We start from the raw sequence: 10,271 nt of genomic DNA, 5'->3' as shown, positions 1-10,271 counted from the left end.
GACTGGAGTAATGTGAGTAGATGTGTCGGAGACAAGTTGGCACAGGATAGAGCTGGGTTCAGAGTTGTTGTATATAGGGTCACTAGAAGTTGTAAGCAACTCAAAAGCACAAAACAACAACAGCATGTGCTACAGATTGTAGGGTAACACATTCAGTTTGCACTGAACTAGTAATGTGGAGACTGACAGTTGGAAGCCACTCATACGACTGATCAAAGAAGAGCTGGAGGATCTGCTTCATTTACAATTTCAGACAAGAAAACCCTATGGAGCAGTTCTGCTTTGCAATGCATGGTCACCAGGAGCTGGAATCTACTTAACCACTGTGAGTTTTTTCTTGGCTTACGTGTATTATGCCTAATAAGACATTATCTCAAGAAGATAGACACAGTGCCTGTAACAATGAAGGTAGGCACAACAGAGATTGTGAGAGTGGCACAGGATGCTACTGGGCTTTATCTGTTTTACACAACGTCACCTAAAGGGCTGGTTTGAAGGCACTTCAACAGTAAGACTTCATGTTGAATACCCTAAAAAATATTAGTATTTTAAAAAATATTAGTATTGTTTCATTCACTGTACCCCATTTTCTTTCCTCTTCCTCACTCAGTTAACTAGGTAATGTATATATCTTGTTCCAAATTGTTAATCATTATACATGTAACTTCTAATCATCCATTCCTTCCACTTCTTCCTTTCTTCTATTTTAGTGTTGTTTATTATCTACTCCTTCTCTTTCTCTTCTCCCTCACCCTGTGTTCATCCGAACCAAGAGTCTTGGAACTATTGGTACTTTAGTGACTGAGATATTTCACTCAGTACCACGTCTTCTAGACTCACCTGTGCTGTGTACTGTTTAAAAACGTTAGTGCTTTTCAATGCTGTGTATTCTGTTGTGTGACTATACCACCGTTTTTCTATCCATTCTTTTGTTGATGGGCACTTGGGGCTTTTTCCAATTCTTCTTTCCTATGAATAATGCTGCAATTAACACGCATTTAAAAGAAACAGTGAAAACCCATCTTGTCTCTAAACTTTCACTAAAATCACAACAAAAATAGTGGGAAAAAATAGAATTATCTTTTGCAAACTAAAATGGGAAACTCAGGAGAATAAAAAAATTCCCCTAGGCTGAAAAGACCGCTAAGTGGCGTACTTGGTACAGACAGAGTAGTTACAGAAATTTTTCTATATGTATGAATCTCAAGCCTTCTTCAAACCCAACACAAGCAATCAGTGGTGGAAATGGAAGTTATCACACCTGTACCAAGTACCTGACCCATACCTGACTACAGTACAGGTCATTTAACTCTCACAGCTGTACATGACTGAGATTCTTGCACTTATTTTTAGTAAATGGGGGCTGGGGTGAGGGGGAAGAGTCTGTAAAGTTCAGGATTAAGATTCTAAGTATTAGTTTCCAAGCCTGCTGTAACAAAATATCACAAACTGAGGGGTTTAAAATAATGGAAATTTATTCCCTTGATTCTAGAAACTCAAAGTCTGAAATCAACATGTCAGCAAGATTATCTGGTTCATGCTTCTCTGGTGATTTCCCATAATCCCCTGCAATCCTTGACTTATGAATAAATCACTCTGATCTTTGCTTCCACGGACACCTAGTGTTCTTCCCTTGTTTCTCTGAATCTATGTGTACAGATACAGTCATGTTGGATTAGGGCCCACCTTCCTCCAAGATGACCTTAATTAATTACATCTGCAAAAATATTTATTTTCAGATACAGTTATAATTACCACTATCAGGTTTACATCCGCACAGTTTCTCAGGGCCCAAATAAACCCATACTAACACAGGGGGAAGGGGTTGCCTCCAAAGCCCTTCCTTGCTTAATAGGAATGCATGAGGTCAAGAAAATAACTGATCAAAGACTCTGATAATTCCTTTACTGGCCACACCTGACCTCCTGCCCAGAGTAATATTTAATTAGTGCAGCTTGTAGTATGCAGAGTGAAACGGCACAATAGAATTCATGGTGTGCAAATTGAATATGAGGGAGAAGCCAGTGAATGCTTTGTTTTGTCTTAAAAAAATAGTTGGAATTTAATGATTGATAGCTAGCTTTAAGTGCACAACTTATATATAAAGCTATGCTCCTTAATATATGACCCAGAGTAAAACTATTTTCACGAATGTTAAGTATTACCTGATGCTGTAAATGTACTCTGTAGTATTTTACACTTAAACCCTAACTAATCATTTGCTTATGTTTGTGCAAGCAAATAAAACTGGGCTAAAATCCTTTCACTTAAAAACCTTCAAAAGACAGAAAGAATCTATTATTTTAATTAGTCAAAGAGGATGTAATAGAAGTGACCTGGTCAAGGCAAGAGAGACCTGCAAGTGGCCTCTCCCCTGATGTCTATTTCAAAAGTGGATGCGGCTTCTACTATTTATAAACTCATCTGGAAATGCATGAGTTTCACAAGGTCTTCTTCCCCTCTCCCCCTTCTGTGGCTGCCTGGTGAAAAGGCATAAATTAGTATAACACCACCAAATAGCCAAATACATTGGTGTCAACAAAGGCAATTTATGTGAAGTTGAATTTAACCACAGGCAGTAAAGGAGGCCAGGAAGGAGACAGCAAAGCATATAGAATTTGTGAGACTTTGAAAGCATTTTGGCAAAGCAGAAATCTGTGAATAAGTAGTGGACGGGTGAGCACCTCCGGGATGTAGTGCGTCATGAATGTTATTGTTGTCATTTGCTGGGGAGTTAACGCTGACTTGTGGAAACCCTGTGAACCACAGAGCAAAACGTTTCCTAATTCGCTGCCATCTTAACATCACAGTGGTACTGAGGTCTACTGTTTGAGTCATCGTGGGATTTTAATGCTTCTAACCTAGGTGTTCATGTTCCAGATCATATAGAGTTGGTCTTTCAAATTTCTTTTTATGTCTCAGTCCAGAAACTCTGATGAACAATGTACATCATGGTGACTCTTGTTATGGAAAATACTGGTGGTCAGGCTTCCTAGCTTAGCACAACACATGTCACCATGATATGACAAACTGACAGGAGATGATACGAAAGCTTGTACTAGGTCTGTCTTGGAGAAGGTGAAACCAAATTTCTCCTTGGAGGTTAGAATTTTGAAGCTCCATCTCACATACTTTAGGCACGTGGCCAGGAGAGACCAATCCTTGGAGGAGGACATCATGCTTGGAAGGACAGAGGGACAGCACAGGAGAGAAAGACACTGGATGAGATGGATTGATACAGTGACTGGGGCAATGGGAATTGATGTGTCAGAGTGAGACTGGATCAGGACGTGGTAGTCTTGAGAGGTGCTATACATAGGGTTGCAGAAGACACAACAGCATATAACAACAACAACTTAACTCTCTTTGCATTTCACTTTTTCTATTTATATAATTGGAGTAATACTTCTGACAGGGTTATGAAAACTGAATGGGGTGACATTTAAATAATTAAATAGTGTTCTACCCATTGGAGATGCTCAGGGAGCACTGGTGGCCTAGTGGCAAGAAACTACACTGCAACCCTGAAGGCGCGTGGTTAGAATCCACCAACTGCTCCACGGGAGAAGGATCAGCATTCTGCTCCCGTGTGATTAACTGCCTCTGAAAACCTGCTGGAGGATCAGCTATGGGTCGGTTTCAAATTGATGCTACACCACAATAACAACAATAGAATCAAGTAAAGCCAGAAGGCTCCTTAGAAGCAAAGATAGTGAGACATCTTCTCACATACTTTAGGCATGTTACCAGGAGGGCCCAATCCCTGTAGAAGTAAAGCATCCTTAGAATAGCAAAGGGTAAAAAAAATATGGGTTGTCATAATAACTGCAACCATGGGCTTAAGCCCAGCAGATGGTGAGAAGGACACAGAATAGGCTAGGGTTTGTTCTGTTGTACATTGTCTCTCCATTTCTGAATCCCACATGCAGGCACTAAACAATAGCAATTAGGACCAAGAAGTATTATAGAGGGAGCTCTGGTAGGTTAGTGGTAAGGAGCTGCACCGCCAACCCAAAGACAAGTAGTTTGAATCCACCAGTTTCAGGAGAAAGATAGACAATATCTCCAGAAAATCTGCTTGAGTGTCATTGATAAGCTGATTTCAACTTGACAACACATAACAACAATAAGTAGTGGCATGATCATAAAGTTTTAAAGGATGTTAAGATCATCATCAACTTTATTATGTGTAAGAAGTAAGGAAAAATTAAAGCCAGGTGTCTCTAAATCTGACATATTGTTAGGTGCCATTCAGTTGAGTATGACTCTATAGGGTTTGTAAGATTATCTGAGATGCTGGGCTGTACGAGGAGGAATGTGGCATCAGGATTGGTGGAAGAGTCATCAACAACAAGCGTTGTGCAAATGACACAACCCTGCTTGCTGAAACTGAGGAGGACCTGACGTGCTTGCTGCAGAAGGTCAAGGACTGTAGCCTCCTATATGGACTGAAGCTCAACATCAAGAGAACAAAATTTTTCACCACTGGGCCAGCCAATGTATAGCATCAGTATGGATGGTGAAGAGATTGAGATAGTTACCAGGCTTTACTTGTTAACTTGTTTACTTGGCTCCACAGTCAACACTCTCGATAACAGCAGCCAGGAAATCAAGAGATGAATTGCATTGGGAAAGTCAGCTGTGAGGGACCTCCCAAGAGTACTGAAGAGCAACGACGTCAGACTGGAGACTAAGGTGCTCCTGATCCGGGATATAGTCTTCGCAATTATGTGCTATATATCAGAGAGTTGGACAGTAAATAGGGGTGATAGGAAGAGAGTTGATGCTTTTGAGCTGTGGTGCTGGAGAAAAGTGTTGAATATACCATGGACTGCTAGGAGAACAAACAGGTTTGTCCTAGAGAAGGTGAAGCCAGAATGCTCCTTAGAGTCAAGGATTCTGAAGCTTTGTCTGACATATTTTGGGCATGTTGGAAGGAGGTACTGGTCCTTGGAGAGGGACATCATATTCAAGAGAGTGGAGGGGCGGTGAAGGAGAGGAAGACCCTCAATTAGATGGATCGATTCTGTGAGTGGAGTGGTGGAAATGAGTGTGTTTGAGATGGCAAGATTGGCACAGGATAGAACAGCATTTAGGGCTCTTGTATATAGGGTCGCTATGAGTGGCAAGTGACTTGATGGCACCTAACAACAACAACAACAACAACAAGAAGCCCCTATCAACAAGAGAACTGAATGCTGTTCAATTCTATGCCATTCTCGTCATCTCTGAAATACTTGAGCCCATAGTTGCACTCACTGTATCAGCCCATCTCTGCGATGAAACTCTGATACAGGCAAATAGTTTTGCATGTTGTTTAGTAGCTTATGTTTCCTTCTTTTGAGAATAAATTCTTGTTAATTACAATCACATAAGAAAGGATGCAATCTAGCTTTAGAGATCGGGCACTGAAGGGACATAGTAAGAGAAGAGACAAATCTACATATTTGGAGATTCTGACCCAGCAGCCCGTGTTTCTCTAACATAGAGACATATCTAAACTTACCAGGCTTTTAAAATCCTCATGGACTAAAAGCCATCTTAGGTCACCCTGCAAATAGTGGAGTTTTAGCATCAGCCCAGCATTCAGTACCCTGGGAACTGTAAACTTCATCTAAACCTCTTTTAAAATTTAGAAGGAAACAGGGGCCCGGGGAAAAGTATCTCCTCAGCTGCCTGTCACAATGGGAGATACTCTGCTTTCTTTCTGAGTCTGAAGGGAAGAATGAGGTAGGGGAAAGTTGGAATTAGCAGACGGGAATTAGTTGGTAACAGATAAAACTTAAGCGGATTTGCTAGTTTGTTTTAATTACAGAACATTGCTATATCCTAATAGATTGTTACCCCATTTATTTATTTTTTTTAATTAAATCCAATAATGCTGGTGGGTGAGGCACGTACAGAACTCTCAGCATGTACAGTGCATGATGCGCTCTGCTTTGTGGCTATGAGCAATGTGCAGTGTTAACAAGAACCCTTATTAGCTGTCTTTGAGTTGCCTCTGATTCATAGTGGCCTTTATGGCTTTGTATGCTTGCAGAAGCTGGACAAAGAATAAGGATGAATGACTAAGAATCCACGCCTCTGGGTTGTGGTGTTCGTGAAGAATATTGCAAATACCATGGATTATCATGGATCCATTTTACTTGGATCCACAATCAACACCAAGAGCGACAAAAAAATTCCAAGGCATGCTGTTGCATTGGGGAAATATGCTGTCTTTAAAGTGGCAAAGAGCAAGGATGTCAGTTTAAAGACTAAGGTGTGGCTGTGCAAACTGTGGTATTTCCAATAATTTCATATACATCTGAAAGGGGAACAATGAATAAGGAAGACCAGAGAAGAATGCCTTTGAATTTGTGACTTGGGGAAGAACATTGGCTATTTTGTGGACTTCCCAAAGCCAAACAAATCTGTCTCGAAAGAAGTACCATCGGGATGTTCCTTAGAGGCAACAATGGTAAAACTTTTGGGCATGCTGTCAAGAGTGGCCAGTTCTTGACTAAAGGACAACATACCTGGAAATATAGAGGGCCAATAAAACGGAGAGAAATCCTCAACAAGATGACCTGACACAGCCATCAGAACACTGAGCTTGAACAAAGTAGAGATCATGACAATCATGGTAATCATGTAGAATAGACCAAGGTTCAATGCAATGTTCCTGTGTCACTATGGGCCATAGTCTAATCTATGGTACCTAATAGCACTGTCCGGAAAGAACAAATAAATCTGTCTTAGGAGAAGTGCAAACAGGTGTGCTTTAAAGGCAAGGATAGTGAAATTACTTCAGGTATGTTGCCACGAGGGGCCTCAGAAAAAGACCTCAGGCTTGGAAATCAGAAATTTAATGAAAGATAGGAAAGCCCCCAATGAGATGGACTGAGCCACCAGAATGATCTTAACAATGGCAGAGATTCCAAGGCTGTTGCAGGATAGGACTAGGTTTTGATCAGGTGTTTACTGGAGTGCTATGAGTCATAGTCAATCCAATAGCACCTAACAACAACAATGTGGTCAGCCCAGACTCAATATAAAGAAACAATACCACATCTGGTAACATTCTCATAAGTGACTATGGAGCAGTCTATCATGATTCAAAAGGTTTTAATTGGCTGATTTTCAGAAATAGATCTCCAGGCCTACCTTCCTGCTCTGTTTTAGTCTAGAACCTTCACTGAAACTTGTTCCAGCCTAATAGCAACATAAAAGATTCTAGTGAAAAATGAGTGGTCTATGTGTCTAAGATAAATTGGCAGAGGATAATCTGTGTCCCCACTTTACAGATAAGGAACAAAGAGAGATTTTAAAAAACTTATCCAATATAACACAAATAAGGAGAATTAGGGTTCATTTTTGATTGAAAAATGGTCTTATGGGGAATTTGACTTTCCTTTTTGGAAGAGAGGACCCTGTGGTAATACTGAAACATGGCTGAATTCCTGTGGATAATCTTCAGGTTGATTAGTGCTGTTTTTAGTCTTTTAGTAATCATGTTTGGATAGTTCAATAATACATTATTGAACAATCCTTCACAAGATGTTCTCAAAACCTTAGATTCACAATTTTCATCTGCTTCCCATCCAAACTCTTCAAATGTTTTGTTCAAAGATATATGACCATAAATTTGTGGGAAAACCTTTCACTTTTTAAAGAATTGTTGTATTGATCAAAATAGCTTGAGAAATGCTGTGCTTATATGAGTAAAAAGTAACTTTGATAAAGAGTTTGAGAGGGGAAGTTCTAAAACTGCAGAAAGATCTATCATTTCAACAACAAGCCTCACCGTTTTAATGAGCTATTGATTAGGAAGGACAGCAATACGTAGGAAGACATGCTGAGAAAAGGACTCAGAGACTCTACTTTGTTATTCAAGCAACTGATTTCTGATCAAAATGAACTTAGATCTGAAGTGTTAAGGGAAGAAATGAAAAATGAGAAACTGAATTGTGTTCATTTTTTCTTCTGTGATGACCTAGAAAAAAGACATCCAGAGGGATCAGATTGGAGGAAATGAGCAGATTGGAATTTGGAACTTCCTCTTCAGTGGGAGATGAACAAGGGCCAGAAGAGGAAGGATGCCTGCTGACAATTGTGATTTCCACGGACTTACTGAAGCAAAATGATGTCTGGCATTGGGAGAAAAGTCAAGTGTAGATTTACATAAGGATTCTAGCATTTTCGTTATTGGTGAGTTTTGCTTTTAGAATGTGTTTAAAGACAAAAGATATTAGGTCTTGCAGGGGAGTTTGAGGGAAATAAATGAGAGTATTGGAAACTTACCTCTCCCTTGACCAAAGAAACTGAAAGAGAAAATAGACAGACAATATCTTTCACAAATGCAGGACAAAAGAAAATGCTCAGAACACAGCTAAACTGTTATGTGTAGAAAACAGTTTAGTTAGCTGAACTCACTTATTTGTATCTAGGTTACAGTAGGGGTTTTTTGTATACATTGTTGTTATGTGCCATCAAGTTGCTTGCGACTCATAGTGACCCTATGTACAACAGCTCTAAACTCTGCTCTGTCCTGTGCCAATCTCATTGTCTCTGACACACTCATCCTGATTACCTCAGTCACCGAATCAATCCATCTCCCAGAGGGCCTTCCCCTCCTGCGCCTGCCCTCCACCCTCCCAAGCATGATGTCCTTCTCCAAGTACCGGTTTTTGTATATACATTCTATTTTTTCAATACTTTTTTTAAGAAAGAAGATTTAGTGATGTCACACAGTGAATTTTTAAGTGTATTCAAGTGTATGAAAATGTTTCAGCTCAAAGATGATATTGAATGATTCGGGACTTCTATAGGGGTTTTGCAACTTGGAGGAATATAATCCCCAAACACAAATACACTGCTATTGAACCAATTCCAATTCAGGGCAACTTCCTTTATCAGGTCTGCAAATCTGGAGATCTTTGCAGGAGGAGATTGTCTCATTTTTCTTCCATAGTACAGCTGTTGTATTTGAACTACAGGCCTTTCAATTAGCAGCTCAACATGAAATTAATCAATGAAATACAAGCACATTGACTGTGAAATTAAAAGCTGATGTTAGAAACCAAAGCCAGGGCAGTGCTAGAGGCCTAGCGTTACTACTGAAAAGGCGTAAAATAAAAAATCAAAGGGGACTGGACAAGACAAAAGAAATTCTATTTCATTTTTTAAAAAATTCAATATAGGGAGACAATGTGAAAAGAAATAGAAGCAGAAAGACAGACCTTGATTATATTTCATTTTCTATTTTCAAATTTATCATGAATGTTCTTATGAATCAGGGAGGAAAAATAAGAGATAGGATCAGATGGTACCAAGAAGATTGAAGTCGTGATGTAGCAAGAGCTAAGGTGACTGTCAAGGCAGATTTATTGCTTTTCAAATTTCTAGGTGTATAAATTTTCCCCTAGAAAAATTCAAACAGTATTGAATCTGATCAAATATAATTAACATTCTTTCCTTTTATATTTTAATATGTAAGGAATCATCTTTTCCATTTTACCTTTAAGTATGTCCCTGATCTTGACAGTCCTAAAGGTGTTTATTTCCTTCAAATGTAAAGCTATTAGTCCTTGGCCAGTTCAGCTTCTAACAGTCTAAAGCTGAAGTCCTGTTGAGTTGGGAAATCAGCAGAATGAGCCACAGTGAGATCTCTTCCAGAAGTATAGAGGCAGAAAGGATGAAAATGTGGTTTGAGAAAATGAACGGTTCTACTGGCAGATGTGCTGACATGGTTTGACCTTAAAGCTATTCAGAGTGTGGAAAAAAACCCCAAAAAACCAAACAACCAACAATAATAACATTACTCACCAAGATTCCAGACCATGTAATTCGCATTCCCTAAATATAACCAGAACTTTGAACATGTTCAAAGGAGTAAAGAGAATGTAGATCAGCATGAGAAACAATGACTCCACTACTTAACTACCCCCAGTACAAGTCTACTACCCATCTCTCTTGCTTTTCTAACTTTCCATATATCTTTTCCCCTGCAGCCCCACAAAATACCAAAACAACAAGCAAGGATTTGAGTATTACCAATGTGTGCCTACCCATCACCTAATAAATATTTATCTATGTGCACTCTACTCAACTATGCAGACAATACTTTTTATTGATTTTTCATAGTAAATTCAGTTCCAAAGCTTTCATCTTTGTGAAGGTTGTTCTTGGATATGAGTCTCTTCAATATAGAACCACATTTTATGCATATATATATATAGAGAGAGAGAGAGAGAGAGAACATATCTCTATCTATCTATCTATCTATCTAT

The sequence above is a fragment of the Elephantulus edwardii genome, unplaced genomic scaffold (assembly GCF_000299155.1).
Source record: "Elephantulus edwardii isolate Elephantulus edwardi_28Jun2011 unplaced genomic scaffold, EleEdw1.0 scaffold00035, whole genome shotgun sequence".
NCBI classification, from domain to species: domain Eukaryota; kingdom Metazoa; phylum Chordata; class Mammalia; order Macroscelidea; family Macroscelididae; genus Elephantulus; species Elephantulus edwardii.
Note: the sequence above shows the minus strand (reverse complement) of the source record.